We start from the raw sequence: 21,763 nt of genomic DNA on the forward strand, positions 1-21,763 counted from the left end.
CCCTCCCCCTGAATACTCACTCAGTAGTGCTCCCTCGCCCTGAATACTCACTCAGCAGTGCTCCCTTGCCCTGAATATTCACTCAGTAGTGCTCCCACGCCCTGAAACTCACTCAGTACATTCTCCCTCCACCTGAATACTCACTCAGTACATTCTCCCTCCACCTGAATACTCACTCAGTACATGCTCCCTCCCCCTGAATACTCACTTAGTACAGTGCTCCCTCACTCTGAATACTCACTCAGTACATTCTCCCTCGCCCTCAATACTCACTCAGTACAGTGCTCCCTCGCTCTGAATACTCACTCGGTACAGTGCTCCCTCGCCCTCAATACTTACTCGGTACAGTTCTCGCTCGCCCTGAATACTCACTCAGTACAGTGCTTCCTCCCCCTGAATACTCACTCAGCAGTGCTCCCTCGCCCTGAATATTCACTCAGTGGTGCTCCCTCGCCCTGAAACTCAATCTGTTCAGTGCCCCCTCGCCCTGAAACTCGCTCAGTACATTCTCCCTCCCCTTGAATGCTCACTCAGTACATTCTCCCTCCACCTGAATACTCACTCAGTACATGCTCCCTCCCCTTGAATACTCACTCAGCACAGTGCTCCCTCGCTCTGAATACTCACTCAGTACAGTGCCCCCTCGCACTGAAACTCACTCAGTTCATTCTCCCTCCACCTGAATACTCACTCAGTACATGCTCCCTCCCCCTGAATACTCACTCAGTACATGCTCCCTCTAACTGAATACTCACTTAGTACAGTGCTCCCTCGCTCTGAATACTCACTCAGTACATTCTCCCTCCGCCTGAATACTTACTCAGTACAGTTCTCGCTCGCCCTGAATACTCACTCAGTACAGTGCTTCCTCCCCCTGAATACTCACTCAGCAGTGCTCCCTCGCCCTGAATATTCACTCAGTAGTGCTCCCTCGCCCTGAAACTCACTCTGTTCTGTGCCCCCTCGCCCTGAAACTCACTCAGTACATTCTCCCTCCCCTTGAATGCTCACTCAGTACATTCTCCCTCCACCTGAATACTCACTCAATACATGCTCCCTCCCCCTGAATACTCACTCAGTACAGTGCTCCCTCGCTCTGAATACTCACTCAGTACATTCTCCCTCCGCCTGAATACTCATTCAGTACAGTGCTCCCTCGCTGTGAATACTCACTCAGCAGTGCTCCGTCGCCCTGAATATTCTCTCAGTAGTGCTCCCTCGCCCTGAAACGCACTCAGTACATTCTCCCACCACCTGAATACTCACTCAGTACATTCTCCCACCACCTGAATACTCACTCAGTACATTCTCCCTAGCCCTGAATACTGACTCAGTACAGTGCTCCCTCGCCCTCAATATTCACTCAGTACAGTGCTCCCTTGCCCTGAATACTCACTCAGTACAGTGCACCTTCGCCCTGAATACTCACTCAGTACAGTGCTCCCTCGCCCTGAATACTCACTCAGTACAGTGCTCCCTCGCCCTGAATACTCACTCAGTACAGTGCTCCCTCGCCCTGAACACTCACTCAGTACAGTGCTCCCTCCCTCTGAATAGTCACTCAGTATAGTGCTCTCTCACCCTAAATATTCAATCAGTACAGTGCTCCCTCGCCCTGAATACTCACAAGTACAGTGCTCCCTCGCTCTCAATACTCACTCCGTACAGTGCTCCCTCGCTCTCAATACTTACTCGGTACGGTTCTCGCTCGCCCTGAATACTCACTCAGTACAGTGCTTCCTCCCCCTGAATACTCACTCAGTACAGTGGTCCCTCGCCCTGAACACTCACTCAGTACAGTGCTCCCTCGCTCTGAATACTCACTCAGTACATTCTCCCTCCGCCTGAATACTCACTCAGTACAGTGCTCCCTCGCCCTGAATACTCACTCAGTACAGTGCTCCTTCGCCCTGAATACTCACTCGCTATAGTGCTCGCTCGCCCTCAATACTCACTCAGTACAGTGCTCCCTCGCCCTGAATACTCACTCGCTATAGTGCTCGCTCGCCTTAATACTCACTCAGTATAGTGCTCCCTTGCCCTGAATACTCTCTCAGTACAGTGCTACCTCGCCCTGAATACTTACTCATTCCAGTGCTCCCTCCCCCTGAATACTCACTCAGTAGTGCTCCCTCGCCCTGAATACTCACTCAGCAGTGCTCCCTTGCCCTGAATATTCACTCAGTAGTGCTCCCACGCCCTGAAACTCACTCAGTACATTCTCCCTCCACCTGAATACTCACTCAGTACATTCTCCCTCCACCTGAATACTCACTCAGTACATGCTCCCTCCCCCTGAATACTCACTTAGTACAGTGCTCCCTCACTCTGAATACTCACTCAGTACATTCTCCCTCGCCCTCAATACTCACTCAGTACAGTGCTCCCTCGCTCTGAATACTCACTCGGTACAGTGCTCCCTCGCCCTCAATACTTACTCGGTACAGTTCTCGCTCGCCCTGAATACTCACTCAGTACAGTGCTTCCTCCCCCTGAATACTCACTCAGCAGTGCTCCCTCGCCCTGAATATTCACTCAGTGGTGCTCCCTCGCCCTGAAACTCAATCTGTTCAGTGCCCCCTCGCCCTGAAACTCGCTCAGTACATTCTCCCTCCCCTTGAATGCTCACTCAGTACATTCTCCCTCCACCTGAATACTCACTCAGTACATGCTCCCTCCCCCTGAATACTCACTCAGCACAGTGCTCCCTCGCTCTGAATACTCACTCAGTACAGTGCCCCCTCGCACTGAAACTCACTCAGTTCATTCTCCCTCCACCTGAATACTCACTCAGTACATGCTCCCTCCCCCTGAATACTCACTCAGTACATGCTCCCTCTAACTGAATACTCACTCAGTACATTCTCCCTCCGCCTGAATACTCACTCAGTATAGAGCTCCCTCGCTCTGAATACTCACTCTGCAGTGCTCCCTCGCCCTGAATATTCTCTCAGTAGTGCTCCCTCGCACTGAAACTCACTCAGTACAGTGCTCCCTCGCCCTGAAAGGCACTCAGTACATTCTCCCTCCGCCTGAATGCTCACTCAGTACATGCTCCCTCCCCCCTGAATACTCACTCAATACATGCTCCCTCGCCCTGAATACTCATTCAGTATAGTGCTCCCTCGCCCTCAATACTCACTCAGTACAGTGCTCCCTTGCCCTGAATACTCTCTCAGTACAGTGCTCTCTTGCCCTGAATACTCAGTACAGTTCCCGCTCGCCCTGAATACTCACTCAGTAGTGCTCCCTCGCCCTGAATACTCACTCAGCAGTGCTCCCTTGCCCTGAATATTCACTCAGTAGTGCTCCCACGCCCTGAAACTCACTCAGTACATTCTCCCTCCACCTGAATACTCACTCAGTACATTCTCCCTCCACCTGAATACTCACTCAGTACATGCTCCCTCCCCCTGAATACTCACTTAGTACAGTGCTCCCTCGCTCTGAATACTCACTCAGTACATTCTCCCTCCGCCTGAATACTTACTCAGTACAGTTCTCGCTCGCCCTGAATACTCACTCAGTACAGTGCTTCCTCCCCCTGAATACTCACTCAGCAGTGCTCCCTCGCCCTGAATATTCACTCAGTAGTGCTCCCTCGCCCTGAAACTCACTCTGTTCTGTGCCCCCTCGCCCTGAAACTCACTCAGTACATTCTCCCTCCCCTTGAATGCTCACTCAGTACATTCTCCCTCCACCTGAATACTCACTCAATACATGCTCCCTCCCCCTGAATACTCACTCAGTACAGTGCTCCCTCGCTCTGAATACTCACTCAGTACATTCTCCCTCCGCCTGAATACTCATTCAGTACAGTGCTCCCTCGCTGTGAATACTCACTCAGCAGTGCTCCGTCGCCCTGAATATTCTCTCAGTAGTGCTCCCTCGCCCTGAAACGCACTCAGTACATTCTCCCACCACCTGAATACTCACTCAGTACATTCTCCCACCACCTGAATACTCACTCAGTACATTCTCCCTAGCCCTGAATACTGACTCAGTACAGTGCTCCCTCGCCCTCAATATTCACTCAGTACAGTGCTCCCTTGCCCTGAATACTCACTCAGTACAGTGCACCTTCGCCCTGAATACTCACTCAGTACAGTGCTCCCTCGCCCTGAATACTCACTCAGTACAGTGCTCCCTCGCCCTGAATACTCACTCAGTACAGTGCTCCCTCGCCCTGAACACTCACTCAGTACAGTGCTCCCTCCCTCTGAATAGTCACTCAGTATAGTGCTCTCTCACCCTAAATATTCAATCAGTACAGTGCTCCCTCGCCCTGAATACTCACAAGTACAGTGCTCCCTCGCTCTCAATACTCACTCCGTACAGTGCTCCCTCGCTCTCAATACTTACTCGGTACGGTTCTCGCTCGCCCTGAATACTCACTCAGTACAGTGCTTCCTCCCCCTGAATACTCACTCAGTACAGTGGTCCCTCGCCCTGAACACTCACTCAGTACAGTGCTCCCTCGCTCTGAATACTCACTCAGTACATTCTCCCTCCGCCTGAATACTCACTCAGTACAGTGCTCCCTCGCCCTGAATACTCACTCAGTACAGTGCTCCTTCGCCCTGAATACTCACTCGCTATAGTGCTCGCTCGCCCTCAATACTCACTCAGTACAGTGCTCCCTCGCCCTGAATACTCACTCGCTATAGTGCTCGCTCGCCTTAATACTCACTCAGTATAGTGCTACCTCGCCCTGAATACTTACTCATTCCAGTGCTCCCTCCCCCTGAATACTCACTCAGTAGTGCTCCCTCGCCCTGAATACTCACTCAGCAGTGCTCCCTTGCCCTGAATATTCACTCAGTAGTGCTCCCACGCCCTGAAACTCACTCAGTACATTCTCCCTCCACCTGAATACTCACTCAGTACATTCTCCCTCCACCTGAATACTCACTCAGTACATGCTCCCTCCCCCTGAATACTCACTTAGTACAGTGCTCCCTCACTCTGAATACTCACTCAGTACATTCTCCCTCGCCCTCAATACTCACTCAGTACAGTGCTCCCTCGCTCTGAATACTCACTCGGTACAGTGCTCCCTCGCCCTCAATACTTACTCGGTACAGTTCTCGCTCGCCCTGAATACTCACTCAGTACAGTGCTTCCTCCCCCTGAATACTCACTCAGCAGTGCTCCCTCGCCCTGAATATTCACTCAGTGGTGCTCCCTCGCCCTGAAACTCAATCTGTTCAGTGCCCCCTCGCCCTGAAACTCGCTCAGTACATTCTCCCTCCCCTTGAATGCTCACTCAGTACATTCTCCCTCCACCTGAATACTCACTCAGTACATGCTCCCTCCCCCTGAATACTCACTCAGCACAGTGCTCCCTCGCTCTGAATACTCACTCAGTACAGTGCTCCCTCGCCCTGAAACTCACTCAGTTCATTCTCCCTCCACCTAAATACTCACTCAGTACATGCTCTCTCCCCTGAATACTCACTCAGTACATTCTCCCTCCGCCTGAATACTCACTCAGTACAGTGCTCCCTCGCTGTGAATACTCACTCAGCAGTGCTCCCTCGCCCTGAATATTCTCTCAGTAGTGCTCCCTCGCACTGAAACTCACTCAGTACAGTGCTCCCTCGCCCTGAAACGCACTCAGTACATTCTCCCACCGCCTGAATACTCACTCAGTACATTCTCCCTCCCCCTGAATACTCACTCAGTACATGCTCCCTAGCCCTGAATACTGACTCAGTATAGTGCTCCCTCGCCCTCAATACTCACTCAGTACAGTGCTCCCTCCCCTGAATAGTCACTCAGTACAGTGCTCTCTCACCCTAAATATTCAATCAGTACAGTGCTCCCTCGCCCTGAATACTCACTCAGTACAGTGCTCCCTCGCCCTCAATACTCACTCCGTACAGTGATCCCTCGCTCTGAATACTCACTCGGTACAGCGCTCCCTCGCTCTCAATACTTACTCGGTACAGTTCTCGCTCTCCCTGAATACTCACTCAGTACAGTGCTTCCTCCCCCTGAATACTCACTCAGTACAGTGGTCCCTCGCCCTGAATACTCACTCAGTACAGTGCTCCCTCACCCTGAAACTCACTCAGTACAGTGCTCCCTCGCCCTGAAACTCACTCAGTACATTCTCCCTCTACCTGAATACTCACTCAGTACAGTGCTCCCTCGCCCTGAATACTCACTCAGTACAGTTCTCCCTCGCCCTGAATACGCACTCAGTACAGTGCTCCCTCGCCCTCAATACTCACTCAGTACAGTGCTCCCTCGCTTTGAATACTCACTCGGAACAGCGCTCCCTCGCCCTCAATACTTACTCGGTACAGTTCTTGCTCGCCCTGAATACTCACTCAGTACAGTGCTCCCTCCCCCTGAATACTCACTCAGCAGTGCTCCCTCGCCCTGAAACTCACTCAGTACATTCTCCCTCCACCTGAATACTCACTCAATACATTCTCCCTCCACCTGAATATTCACTCAGTACATGCTCCCTCGCTCTGAATACTCACTCAGTACATTCTCCCTCCACCTGAATACTCACTCAGTACAGTGCTCCCTCGCTCTGAATACTCACTCAGTATAGTGCTCCCTCGTCTGGAAACTCACTCAGTACATTCTCCCCTCCACCTGAATACTCACTCAGTACATGCTCCCTCCCCCTGAATACTCACTCAGTACATGCTCCCTCGCCCTGAATACTCAGTCAGTATAGTGCTACCTCGCCCTCAATACTCACTCAGTACAGTGCTCCCTCGCTCTGAATACTCACTCGGTACAGTGCTCCCTTGCCCTCAATACTTACTCGGTACAGTTCTCGCTCGCACTCAATACTCACTCAGTACAGTTCTTCCTCGCCCTGAATATTCACTCAGCAGTGCTCCCTCGCCCTGAATATTCACTTAGTGGTGCTCCCTCGCCCTGAAACTCACTCAGTACAGTGCTCCCTCACCCTGAAACTCACTCAGTACATTCTCCCTCTCCCTGAATGCTCACTCAGTACATGCTCCCTCCCTCTGAATACTCACTCAGTACATGCTCCCTCCCCCCGAATACTCACTCAGTACAGTGCTCCCTCGCCCTGAAACGCACTCAGTACATTCTCCCTCCGCCTGAATACTCACTCAGTACATGCTCCCTCCCCCTGAATACTCACTCAGTACATGCTCCCTCGCCCTGAATACTCACTCAGTACAGTTCTCCCTCGCCCTGAATACGCACTCATTACAGTGCTCCCTCGCCCTGAATACTCACTCAGTACAGTGCTCCTTCGCCCTGAATACTCACTCGCTATAGTGCTCGCTCGCCCTCAATACTCACTCAGTACAGTGCTCCCTCGCCCTGAATACTCACTCGCTATAGTGCTCGCTCGCCCTCAATACTCACTCAGTACAGTGCTCCCTCGCCCTCAATACTCACTCGGTACAGTGCTCCCTTGCCCTGAATACTCACTCAGTACAGTGCTCCCTCCACTGAATACTCACTCAGTACTGTGCTCGCTCGCCCTCAATACTCACTCGGTACAGTGCTCCCTTGCCCTGAATACTCACTCAGTACAGTGCTCCCTCCACTGAATACTCACTCAGTACTGTGCTTGCTCGCCCTCAATATTCACTCAGTACAGTTCTCCCTCGCCCTGAATACTCAGTCAGTACAGTGCTCCCTCATCCTGAATACTCACTCAGTACAGTGCTCCCTCGCCCTGAATACTCACTCATTCCAGTGCTCCCTCGCCCTGAATACTCAATCATTATAGTGCTAACTCACCCTGAATACTCACTCAGTACAGTGCTCCCTTGCCCTGAATACTCTCTCAGTACAGTGCTACCTCGCCCTGAATACTCACTCATTCCAGTGCTCCCTTGCCCTGAATACTCAATCATTACAGTGCTCGCGCGCCCTCAATAGTCACTCGGTACAGTGCTCCCTCGCCCTCAATAATCACTCAGTTCAGTGCTGCCCCCCACACCCAAAATACTCACTCAGTAGTGCTCTCACCCCCTGAATACTCACCACAACAACTTTTATTTATATAGCAGCTTTAACATTGTAAAACGTCCCAAGCCGCTTCACAGGAGACAAAACAAATAAATTTGACACCGAGCCACATAAGAAGAATTATGGCAGATAATCAAAATCTTGTTGAAAAAGGTTGGTTTAAAAGAATGTCTTAAAGGAGGAAAGAGAAGTAGAGAGGCGGAGAGGTTTAGGGAGGGAGTTCCAGAGCTTAGGGCCCAGGCATCTAAAGGCACGGCCACCAATGGTTGAGCAGTTACAATCAGAGTTGTTCAAGAGGGCAGAATTTGAAGAGCACAGACGTCAAGGGGAGTTCTGAGGCTGAAGGAGATTACAGAGATAGGGAGGGGCAAAGCCATGGAGTGTTTTGTAAACATAGATGATAATTTTGAAATCAAATCATTGCTTAACCAGGTGCCAATGGAGGTCAACGAGCACAGGGGTAATGGGTGAATGGGGCTTGGTGCGACTTAGAATACGGGCTGCCGAGTTTTGGATGACCTCAGGTTTACATTGAGTAGAATGTGGGAGGCCAGCCAGGAGTGTGTTGGAGGAGTCTAGAGGTAACAAAGGCATGGATGAGGGTTTCAGCAGCAGAAGAGCTGAGGCAGGGGCTGAGGCGGGCAATATTACAGAAGGTGGAAATAGGCGTTCTTAGATATGCCGCGGATAAGTGGCCAGAAGCTCATTTTGTAAATACGGATTCTTTTCCTTCCCTCAATCTGGTTCAGCGAATTCACTGAGTTGAACACCGTTGTCGCTTATAACAAAGCAGACTTTATTAATTGTTTCACCGGCCGGGACTTATCAGAAAGAAGGAATGCTCTCCCTATAGAGTGCACCCACTCCCTACGGACAAATCCTGTTCCAATGTAAGGGTGCAACGGTTATACATTTTCAGTACATGATACAATTAGAGTGACATTCAGTTCAGCCTATCCCCTTATGATCCCTCCCTCCCTTTGTCCACTCATGAGCCGACATCTGTATGGGCTGTTTTTATACAAAGAGCCTTTCAGAGCCTTTCTCACCCTTTATTGTTTCAAGTTTACTGGTGTGACTTAGCAAGTCCTTGGAGCCAGTCTGTTATTTGTGCCAATGTTGTAACATTTGCAGTCTGACATTCTTAAGACTATTCCTCCATGAATCCTTTGTTCAATTTCACTGTCTCTATACATTTTTCCCATATTCTCAACTTCAATGTCTGTATACATTCTCATTCCCCCCTTTTATCATTCCATGATGACCCTTAGGATTATTCTAGGAGTATAGCATTCAGCCGTTCACACTCTCTTTCCTGATCCTCCTTATCGAGTAGGTCTTTAGTTTGCTGGATCATAACCCGGGAGCCCGTAACTACAAGAGGGTTTGCTAACCTTGCCATCATTACTTTACAACAAAGGTTAAAGCAACCAACAATCAAGCAACACGTAATTATTACTACGATGAGAATAATTGCCCCATGCGTTAGATAGGATCCCCAGGATCCACCTAATAGCCAATCAAACCAGCTAGATCCTCCTGCTGGCGTGGATAACTTCTTCACCTCCCTTCTTATGTGATCAGCGAGATTGGTTATGTTTTCTGAACTATCGGGAATGTAAGTGCAACATTCAGATCCTATCAGGACACACGTTCCCCCTTTCTCAGCTAACAGATAATCGAGGACCATTCGGTTTTGTAATGCTACGGTCCGCATTGCTACCATTTTGGCCGTGATGTCCTCCAGAGCTTCAGCAGTATAGTTAGCTATCTGTTCCAATACCCCCCTCTAGGTTCTGTACTTCATCCATGGTGCGTCCTATCACGAATGGGGACATCATGACCCCAAAGAACCTTTCGGCGGGGGTGAGGGCTCGCCTGTGTCGGCTGGAGGCATGTGCTTCCGCCAGGGTACGTATTTGCCGCACAAATGACACCACATATCCCAGATAGCAGGACCCTGTCCATTGCCTAGGCAACCAGGGATATGCCCTATGCCCGCACACAAAATACGTGCCATTATACGCTGCCTTCTGATATATTGTGTTGGGGTCCCAAGACGGGGCTCACAGACCTCCACCTGTTTTATGCGTAAGGTGAGAGAGGATAGTGACTCGTGCACCTGTTGTGATGTTGAGGCTGTGTGGGCAATTGCTGTACCCTGTGATATGTCCCTTGCTACTGATGTCATTTCGGGTTGGACATATGTTCCCGGTTGGCCTCCCGATCCCCGAGGTATTGGTCAGGGCTAAGAATGGGGGTTCCTTTTCACGGTCGTAGGTTGGTTGGTACCATCCCTGGAACGTTTGCCTAATGGGGTCTCCAGCACTCTCCCACTTAGTGACCTCCCCGTGGTTGTCCACACGGTAACGGTATGATGCTCCTCCTGCCCTCCGTGATCCCTCTGACGATACGTGTTAGATTGCAATCTTTGAAAGCAAGAGGGATACGTGAGAAGCAAGTATCGTTATTATCTCTTTCACAGTTGGGGGAAAGCTCCGAAGGGCAGGCCGCCTCGCAGCTGAAATTCTGGTTGCTCCCAGACCAACATCTTGACCCGCCTTTCCTCTTTCGTATTGGCCCCCCTCCTCTCATGCTAGTCTGGCTCAGAAGCCACTTGACAGTCTCAGTTAGGGTCAGTGGAACGGGGCGCAAAGGAATTCCCCCTTTGGAATGTATAGGGATATGTAGGCACACCCAGCATCTAGAAAAGTTCCCATTTCGTGCATAAACATAAGACATGTACAAAAAGGTGTTTACATGGAGCTCTCACTTAAGTGTCCCCTCCCATGTGCCGCACCTGTCGTACACCAACGCTACTATACAGACTGTGGCACACAGACATAGTTTCATCTTATCGCTCTAGGTTAACAATTACTCGGGAACAAAATGTTTCTTGTAGCGTCTCTATGGACCAGGATAAATAGTCCGAATATTTTGCTGATTCAAAGAGTTCGGTTTTCTCGCCTCTCTTCTCAGTTCGCCGTAAGTGTAGCTGGTTGTCTATCACTACGGGTAGGAGTTCAAACTGTTCTCCTCGGAACCCACTCGGTTAGTCAGGACGCTCCTAGGAAGAACCTTATTCAGCTATGGGGAAGAGGAAGTCTGGAACAGAAGCAGGAGTTAGAATAACCAGTAAAATAGGTTCGTTTGAGGGTGGTGAGCTTGCAGTGGTGCAGGTGAACTCAGGCACTTCTCCCCTCAACCTTAGCTGCAGTGGGGGTAGTAAGTAACACCTGAAAGGGCCCCTCCCATCGTGGCTCTAATCCCTTCCGAATCCATAGGAAGGAGTTTGAGCCAATTGAGTCCGGTTGATGCTACCAGTTTTGCAAGCTTGGTTTTAAGAGTTTGATTAGCACGTTCAACTAGTCCCGCAGCTTGGGGTCGGTAGGCACAATGCAGCTGCTGGTTAATGCACATCTGGGAACAGAATTCTTTGTTAACTTGGCCAATAAAGTGAGGGCCATTATCGAAACTCAGTCAAGCTGGGATACCATATCTAGGAACAATTTCCCTCATTAACACCTTAACAACAGTTTGAGCTTTATTGTCCAGGGTAGGGTAGGCTTCGATCCATTTGCTAAACACATCTACTATTACTAACACATATTTGTAACACTGAACTCTTTGCAACTCAATGTAGTCCAACTGCAATGTCTCAAAGGGACCTTCTGGTGGGGGCGTCTTACCCCAATCACAGGGGACTCCCTTCCCTGGATTATGCTGTTGGCAAACAAGGCAGCGACTACTGATGTTCTGGGCCAGCACCTGGAGTCTAGGGTGCCACCAAGTGGCCAAAAGCGTGTCATTTGTTGTCCTTGCTCCACAATGAGTAGCAAAGTACATACATTCAATAACCCATAGGGCCAACTCGTCAGACATGCAAGTCTGTCCCGCAGGAGTGGTCCAGAGTTTAGAGACATTGTCATAAGTACATCCATAATCTTTCCACAATAGTTTTTCTTTTTCAGGAGCGTCCTCCTGTGCTTTAATGACATCTTGGATGGTTGGCATTGGTTTTTCCGAGGCTAACTTATCCTTTGCAGGATTTTTAATCTGACTTATCTTTTATCCATGCATGTCGAGGTCACTCCGTGAAATCGGAGGTCAGGGTTAGGTTGGGTTTGTGGATCTCTTTCAGCTTATTTATCTTAGCCTTTTAACTCTTCAATTTGTTTTGTTTGAGTATCTATTTCTTTATTGTATCAGGCAAGTATTATTACATAAGCTAGTTCTGTTTTTATTCTGACTATCCCACCATTTCCTTTATCTGTTAGGTGAGTCTTTATTCTATTAAGAAATCCAAATTAATAATGTTCAGTATAAAACAGCTGTCAATGGAAAGGGTTAACTCCTTTACAGGTTTATAAGAAGACCTGATGTCATTACGTGACTTCACGTAATCATCTGAAAAAAAAGTGGTTGTACCTTCAAAACTTGCTTAGAAATTAGGAATCCGTTAAACAGCAGAAATCATTAGTAAAGCCGTCATAATAAAAGTCTTCTCATCAGGAAAGGCAGCATAAAAGTCTTCTCATCATGAAAGGCAGCATTTAGATTAAACTCCAATTTTTTAACTTCTAATTCAAGTACTTGCCAAAGATTTTTTTTAAATTGATTTAAAACGAGACCACACATTTTTAATAGCTATTTTGTTTACTGAAATTCAATTTCGTCATCAGCCTCGGTCAATGCAAAGCCAACCATTTGACTATGTAGTCTATCGATACCTTTCTCAGAGGTCCCAGTGGAACTCTTAGTACGTTTCTCGTGCGCACACTCTTTCTTTAAGACGTCTACGGTTTTAACATGTCCTCCTTCCATTAATGAGAGCCCTAATTTAGTGGCGTTCTCCTGCCAACTCGACAGAAGTGATACATCTTTTCAAACTGCAGTGGACCTTTCTCATAATTTAAAATCTCCGAACATTTTTTTTCCTTTCAGCACCTATTTAGTGCATTACGTTTTTTTCTTTAAGATCTCCTTTCTTCAAATTAGGTTTTGTATTTTACACAAAGGGCTCGGGTCTCGGTAAATTTGTTCATTTAAAATCTCAGACAATCGAAGACACTTTTTCTTTCAAATTCGTTCAATGTGTTTTCTTTCAAGGTTGCGTCTTTTTTTTGTCTTTTCCATAACTAGAGGGAAGTCTGGCACGTAGGCTGAGGGCTGCTTTTCATTATCTCAATTGTTCCAGCCTCAAGGTCGTGTTACACTGTCTCTTCTAAACTGCAGATTTAGTATAATAATAATTTTTTTTTAATCCACCTCAGTATTTTGCTGTGCCTTCTCTGAATATCTCAAAATCCCAATTCAAACTTTGTAATTTCAATCTTTAGTTAAAACTTTTTTGAGCTTAGAAGCTTTTTTTAAAAGGCATTCTTTATCTCATTCCGAGAATAAATTTATGTCTTTCAACCCAATGTAATCAATCATTGCATTTTCTTTCGACAAGTAAATGAGCGTGTCAAATAAATTCTTTTTTTTTTAACCACTGGGACCATGTATTTTTTATCTTTTACTCAACAAACCTATCCTTTGTGCATTTCCTAGCTCCGTAACTTATCATCCTGTTGATTCCTGGATTCTTTTCCTTCTATCTGTTTCAGCGAATACACTGAGGCGAACACCAAAGAAGCTTAAAACAAAGTAGTCTTTAATTTTTTAAGATTGCCCGGCCGGGACTCATCAGACAGAAGGAATGCTTTCTCGATAGAGGGCACTCACTTCCTACGGACAAGTGAAGTTACATTGTGAAGGCACAACAGTTATACATTTTCGGTACAAGATAACAAGATACAATTAGAGTGACATCCTAGTTCAGCCTATCCCTTTTGATCCCTCCTTTCCTTTGTCCACTCATGAGCCGACATCTATATGAGCTGTTTTTCCCAAAGAACCTTCTCACAGTTTGCTCAAAGAACTTTCTCACACTTTGCTCAAAGAACTTTCTCAGGCATTGCTTCTAAATGTTACAATTTTACTGGCGTGACTAGTAACTGAGACTGTGAGAAAGTCTGTTAATGGTGCTGATGTTGTAATATTTGCAGTCTGACATTCTTTTCGTTATTTTCCATGATTTCTTTGTTCAATTTCACTTTCTTTATACATTTTCCCACATTCTCAACTTCAATGTCTCTATACATTTTCAAACATTCATATTCTATACATTTTCAAACATTCACATTCCCTCCTTTTATTATTTCATGATAACCCTGGTGACTATTCCAGGAGTATCACATTCAGCTGTTCGCACTCTTTTTCCTGATCCTATTCGTCGAATAGGTCTTTAGTTTGCTGGATCATAACCTGGGAGCCCCTGGTCACGAGGGTTTGCTAACCTTGCCATCATGACTTTACAACAAAGGTTGAAGCAACCAATAATCAAGCAACAGGTAATTATTACTACAATGAGAATAATCGCTCCATGCATTATATACGATCCCCAAGATCCACCTAACAGCCAATCAAACCAGCCTACTCCTCCTGCAGGGGTGGATAACTTCTTTACCTCCCTTCTTATGTGATCAGCGAGATTGGTTATGTTTTCTGAATTATCGGGGATGTAAGTGCAACATTCAGATCCTATCAGGGCACACGTTGCCCCTTTCTCAGCTAACAGGTAATCGAGGGCCATTCTGTTTTGTAATGCTACGGTCCGCATTGCTACCATTTCAGCCGTGATGCCCTCCAGAGCTTCAGCAGTATGGTTAGCAATTTGTTCTAATATCGTCTCTAGGTTCTGTACTTCATCCATGAGACGTCCTATCCCGATTGGGAACATCATGACCCCAAAGAACTTGTCAGCAGGGGTGAGGGCTCGCTGTGTCGGCTGGAGACATGTGCTTCCGCCAGGGTACATACTTGCTGCACAAATGGCACCACATATCCCAGATAGCAGGACCCTGTCCATCGCTTAGGCAACCAGGGATATGCTTTATGACCGAACACGATCAAAGCTGCTTTCTGATATATTGCTTCCGGGTCCCAAGACTGGGCCCACAGACATCCACCTGTTTTATTCGGAAGGTGAGAGAGGATGGTGACCCGTGCACCTGTGGTGAGGTTGAGACTGTGTGGGCAATTGCTGTACCCTATAATATGTCCCTTGTTACTGGTGTCATTTTGGGTTAGACATATGTCCCCGGTTGGCCTCCCAATCCCCAAGGTATTGGTCAGAGCTAAGAATGAGGGTTCCTTTTCACGGTCGTAGGTTGGTTGGTACCATCCCTGGAACATCTGACTAATGGGATCCCCAGCACTCTCCCACTTGGTGACCTCCCCGTGGTCGTTCACGTGGTAACGGTATAATACTCCTCCTGGTCTCCGTGATCCCTCTTTTGACCCGCCTTTCATCTCTCATATTTGCATTGGCCCCCCCTCCTCTCGTGATAGTTTGGCTCTGAATCCATCTGACAGCCTCAGTTAGGGTTAGTGGAACGGGGCGCAAATGGATCGAAGCCTACCCTACCCTGGACAATAAGGCTCAAACTGTTGTTAAGGTGTTAATGAGGGAAATTGTTCCTAGATATGGTATCCCAGCTCGACTGAGTTCCGATAATGGCGCAAAGGAATTCCACCTTTGGAATGTATAGGGATATGTGAGCACACCCAGCAACTAGAAAAGTTCCCGTTTTAAGCATAAACATAAGACATATATAGGAACATGTTTACATGGAGTTCCCTTCATTGTCTTGCCCCCTGTATGTTATAAGCTGCCAACGCCATTATACTAAAAAGAATCCACCATCCCATAGCTATGGGTTAAGTGGATATCATCCAACGTCCTCTGGGCCCGTCAGATTCCAAGAGTCTCAAGGACCTGCTTTGTCCAATGGGGAATTAGAGGTACACAACCTTCAGCAATTCGTCTTTGCTCGCCCGAATGTTCCACTTATTCAGCTATGGGATAGAGGAAGTCTGTAATATAAATAAAGGATAGTTAAGGAGTGATAAGCTTGCAATGATGCAGGTGAACCCAGGCACTTCTCCCTTCAACCTTAGCTGCAGTGAGGGTGGTGAGTAACACCTGAAAAGGCCCCTCCCATCGTGGCTCTAATCCTTTTCGAATCCATTTCTTAATCAGGACATACTTCCCTGGTGCCACGAGGGACAATTCGGACGAAACTGGGAGGTCGAGGTGAGCGTCTCGAACCTGGTTGTGGGCTATTTGCAGAGCCTGAGTCAGGGAAAGAACATAGGTGGTCATTTCCTAGTCATGTGGTGGAACTGGACAGTGGAGGGGACATTCTGATTCCATGGGGTCCTAAGGGGCCTACCATAAATGACCTCAGCGGGGGTCAGTCTAGCCTTACCAGTGGGAGTAGTTCGGATCTGGAATAGGGCTATGGGAAGGAGTATAAGCCAATTGAGTCCGGTTGATGCTACTAGTTTTGCAAGCTTGGTTTTAAGAGTTTGCTTAGCACGTTCAACTAGTCCCGCAGCTTGGGGTCGGTAGGCACAATGCAGCTGCTGGTTAATGCGCATCTGGGAACAGAATTCTTTGTTAACTTGGCCAATAAAGTGAGAGCCATTATCGGAACTCAGTCGAGCTGGGATACCATATTTAGGAACAATTTCCCTCATTAACACCTTAACAACAGTTTGAGCCTTATTGTCCAGAGTAGGGTAGGCTTCGATCCATTTGCTAAACACATCTTCTATTACTAACACATATTTGTAACACTGAACTCTTTGCAACTCAATGTAGTCCAACTGCAATGTCTCAAAGGGACCTTCTGGTAGGGGCGTCTTACCCCAATCATCACAGGGGACTCCCTTCCCTGGATTATGCTGTTGGCAAACAAGGCAGCGACTACTGATGTTCTGGGCCAGCACCTGGAGTCTAGGGTGCCACCAAGTGGCCAAAAGCGTGTCACTTATTGTCCTTGCTCCACAATGAGTAGCAAAGTGCATACTTTCAATAACCCATAGGGCCAACTCGTCAGACATGCAAGTCTGTCCCGCAGGAGTGGTCCAGAGTTTAGAGACATTGTCATAAGTACATCCATAATCTTTCCACAATAGTTTTTCTTTTTCAGGAGTGTCCTCCTGTGCTTTAATTACATTTTGAATGGTTGGCATTGGTTTTTCCGAGGCTAACTTATCCTTTGTAGGATTTTTAGTTTGACTCATCATTCTGGGCACTACCATCTGTTGTCCACGAGAGGCCTGTTTGGCCTCTTCGTCAGCACAGCGGTTTCCTATATCAACCGGAGACTTTCCGGTAGTGTGGGCGGTACACTTGACAATGGCAACACGCTTGGGGAGCATGAGGGCCTGCAATAAGTCAGATACTAGCTGCTTATGTGATATCTCATTTCCATTTGAGGATAGGAATCTCCTATTTTTCCATAATTGTCCGAAATCATAGGCTACCCCAAATTAATACCCAGAGTCGGTATAGATATTGACTTTGAGGTCTTTGGCCAAGATACAGGCTCGGGTGAGGGCAAATAGTTCAGCTTGTTGGGCGGAATAGGCGGTCTCAAAGGTGGCAGATTCCAAGACCTGATTCTCCTGGTTTACTATGGCGTATCCTGAAATTCGTGCACCTTCTGGATCAATAGAAGAGCTTCCGTCAACATACATAATACCGTCTGGGTCCTCCATTGGTACATCAACTAAATCCTCCCTGACCGAGGTGGCCTCTTGAATTAAAGATAAACAATCATGACTCAGTTCTTCCTCACCTTGGGGTGGCTCGGTAAGAAAACAGGCCGGATTAATGGCAGTACAGTGCCGAAAGGTCAGCCTAGGGTTATTTAGTAGGTAGATCTCATATCTACTCTGCCTGGCCATGGTAAGATGTTGAGTCTGCAGTTGACCCAAGAGGGCAGCTACGAGTGAGAGGTATATACAACAATATCCTGCTGGAGGGCTATTGTAGATGGCAGTTAATATTTGAGTACATACAGGGTGCCCCAAGGCAACGGGGCCTATTTTAGAAGAGTGTTTCTGAGTTAAAACAGCGGTAGCACAATCTTTCAGGATTGTACAATACAGTTGAAAGGGCCGGTCATAGAGGGGCCGGCCCAAAGCCGGAGCTTGCAGCAGGGCTGTTTTTAGTTCTTTAAAGGCTTGGACATCTGCGGTTTTTATTTCAAAGCTGCCTTCCTTGGTAGTGTATGGTGTGAGTTGCTTGGTCATCAGGGCAGCATTAGGGATCCAGGATCTACAGTAATTGATCATCCCCAACCACTGCCGCATTTGTTTAGCCGTGCTAGGGACTGGAAACTGGCAGATGGGTTCGACTCAGCTAGCCTCCAAGGCTCGGTGGGTGCCTGATAAAATTATCCCAAGGAACTTGACTTGAGACTGGCCAATTTTGACCTTTGATGCGGAAACTATGTATCCCAGGGAGGACAAGTAATTCAGTAACTGATTAGCATCCTCCCGATTACTTGGTTCATCTGCGCTGGCTACCAGTAAATCGTCCACATACTGAATCAAAGTGGATCCCTTAGTCAGGTATGAGGGACTGTAACTGTTTCTGCAGGCATCTCAAGAACAAGGTCGGGGAGTGGATGAATCCTTGGGGAAGTCTAGTCCATGTATATTGCTGTCCCTGGTGAGTGAAGGCGAACAGATACTGACTCACCTGGGCTAGCGGCAAGGCGAAGAAGGCGTGCTGGAGGACTATTATTGCGAAGATCTTGGCGTTTGCTGGGATTAATGACAGTATCTGTGCTGGGTTGGGAACCAGAGCGTGTAGGTGCTGGATGATAGCATTGATGGCTCGAAGGTCCTGGACCAAACGGAACTGATTTGTTTTGCCTGGCTTAGGGACTGCCAGTATTGGTGTATTACACGGGGACTGACATTGAACCAAAATCCCCTGTTCCACTAGTCCCTTGATCAATCGGTGGATACTTGGTATTGCCTGTGGTTTCAGTGGGTACTGACGGATGGAGGGCCAGTCCACATTGTCCTGTACTAGGATCTCAATCGGATCAATTGGAGTATAGCCCACTTGGGAGGGGTCCTCTGCCCATATGTGAGGATCCACGTAATCGGGTGTATTGGTACCGATATGGTGGCATAGTACCGTCGGGATCCCTGTGAAATTGGACCACCTGGCCATATCCCACAATCTGCAAATCCAGGCTGGTAGGGTCAGCCTCGTCTATAGCTTGGCGCACCATAATTCCCAAATCTCTGGCATGGTGGGTAGGTAATACTTTGCGAGCGACGTGGGGTGCCACTGTTGGGGGCTGCCGCCACAACTTTCTATTTATTTCCACGAAATCTGCTTTCCCCTCCGGTCCCGACACTCTGGCTCTTAGTAGGATTTCCCATTCCTCCCCCACGTGATCCTGGTAGAGATTCTGGAGATCCTGATTCTTACCACTAGGATCATAGGCTAGGGTCACATGATAGGGCGCTTGGGGCAAATCCAGGTAAACCACCATTGAGGGGTCCGGGTAGTGTAGCACTGCCATTTAAAGGCTTCTTGCTTTACAACAATTCCATCATCCCCGCATTCCAGATGCAACTGAAATTTACAGAGTAGATCCCTAGCCATCAAGTTACAGTCCAAATTGGTGGTAATAACAAACCGATGTTTCACAGATTCTTCCTTGTAATTTACTTTGACTGGTTCTGACACTGCAAATGTTGAGACTTGTCCCAGGAACCCTGACAGTCCCTGTGTCTCGGTGGAGGCGGGGAGTTTAAGCTTCGATTACACAGAGGACATGGAAGCTCCCGTACCTATTAAGAAGGGTTGCCACTCATTTTGAATTTTTAGCGATATCATTGATTCCTCATCCAAGGAAAGTCCTTGTACAGTCAAGCTGCGTAGTCAGTATTGATATTCAGATGACAGATGGGCAAAGGGGTTGTTCTGGGAGAAGTTAGTTTAAGATCCCCGTCCTCTCCCCCTTTGCCCCCCTTCTCTTCCTCCTCTCCCTTTTCTGTGCCGAAGGGAGGAGCATTGCTTGCTCCAATGTCCTTCCTGTCCACAATTAAAGCATCGTCCGCTCCTTCCCCAGCCCTGGCCACCTCCCGTACCCAATTGAGGGTCATAAGAGGGTCCATAGTTTGCGGGGCCGGGACCGTTGGGGTGTTGGGTATTCCCATATCCTTGGTTATCCTCCCATCCCCTTACACAGCGTTGTGGTTCCATTTGATATTCCCTTGGGGCAGGTTCCAGTCTTTCCCCTCGAGGAGGCTCTTCCTTTCTAGTCACGTATTCAGTCTTGACCTGGGTTGGGGGCGCACCTCCCCCCTCTCCTTTCTTTTCTTGCCAATAATATTTCACTGCTCTCTCCATCTGAGCCCGACTGTTATCTGCCTAATTCATGTTATTGGTCCAGATAGCGTGAGCAATCGAATGTGGTAGGCACTGAAGTAGAATAGCGCAGAATTGAGGTGAATTACCCCCCGCCTGGAAGGCATTATCTCCAGATTGACCCCCGTATATTTCAATGAATCTTTCCATGAATTCATCGGCATTTTCGTCTCGTTTGGGTTTAATTTCTAATACTGCGGCCATACTGATGGGCTTCTGAAGGGTCGTGCCGAGGGCGGTGAAGATAGCGTTTAGGCAGTCCTGGGCGTTATTAGGGTGTGCAGCCAATAATGCGTCATGGGTTGCATATCTTAAGTGAACTAGAAATCTGGAGTGCTCAGTTGGGCTCAGGGTCTGCTGTACCAGGGCCCACAGGTCCCTTGATTCTGCATTATAAACTGCAATGGTAGTCCGGAGATGATCTATAAACTTGACATGTTCCCTTTTTCGATCTGGTATGGTGGCCAGAATGGCCATAATTTCGCTCGGTTTCCAAGGCACATAGACATCCATGGTAGGGTGGTCTGCAGCTTATTGTGCGTCAGGGTTTGGCATTGGTCTAACCGGGAGCTGCCGCCGGGGCTTAGGGGTGGGAGTGTCAACCTCCAAAGATGTTTCTGGGTCGGAGGATAGCTCGGAGCCGTCTGACTGTACAGCACCTCCACGTCCCAATCGGCGGGAGGGTTTGTTTTGTCTTTCGCAACTGGCATTCTGACTAGCGGATTCACGGGACTGCTTATTCCTTTGAGATATAGATCTGCCCTTCCGGGTGTGAGATCTGGTCCTCTCGGCTACATGGCTCGTGAACTGGAGATTTGAGTCGCTATCAGAGGATGAAGGGTCCGTCTGGGCTTTTTGCTTCGTTGGTGTGGGGTTATGGTTATCCTTACCTCCTACCACCGGAGTGTAAGGTGGAGGTTGGAAAGGAGACTGTGGTAAGGGGCTAGGGGCTGCGGGAGGCACCGTTGGGCGCCGAGTCAGTGACCATTCATCAATTTCATCATCATCCTCGGTCAACGCAAAGCCAACCATTTGACTACGTAGTCGGTTAATATCTTTCTCAGAGGTCCCAGTGGATCTCTTAGTACGTTTTTCTTGCGCATATTCTTTTTTAAAGATGTCTACGGTTTTAACATGTCCTCCTTCTGTCAATGAGAATCCTAATTGAGTGGTGTTTTCCTGCCAACTTGACAGAAGTGATGCATCTTTTAATCTTTGACAATAATGTCGCCATGTGACAATTAAATTGTTGTCCCTTTTTCCTTGTCCCCTTTTCCAAATCAATCCCTGTGCCTTTTTTGCTATTTCTACGCTTCTAGTGCCACCTAGGGGCCATTGGTCATCTCCTAATAATTTGTTCAGGGCTCCAGATAATAGTCTAAATTGTTCAGCTCTTTCAGGGAATTCCTCACATAACTTTTGTAGCGGACCACCCGCATCCGTGGATTTATCTAACTGATTACCCATTCTCGCGTCGCCCCTCGTATCGTA

Source organism: Pristiophorus japonicus, chromosome 7 (genome assembly GCF_044704955.1).
Source record: "Pristiophorus japonicus isolate sPriJap1 chromosome 7, sPriJap1.hap1, whole genome shotgun sequence".
NCBI classification, from domain to species: Eukaryota; Metazoa; Chordata; class Chondrichthyes; family Pristiophoridae; genus Pristiophorus; species Pristiophorus japonicus.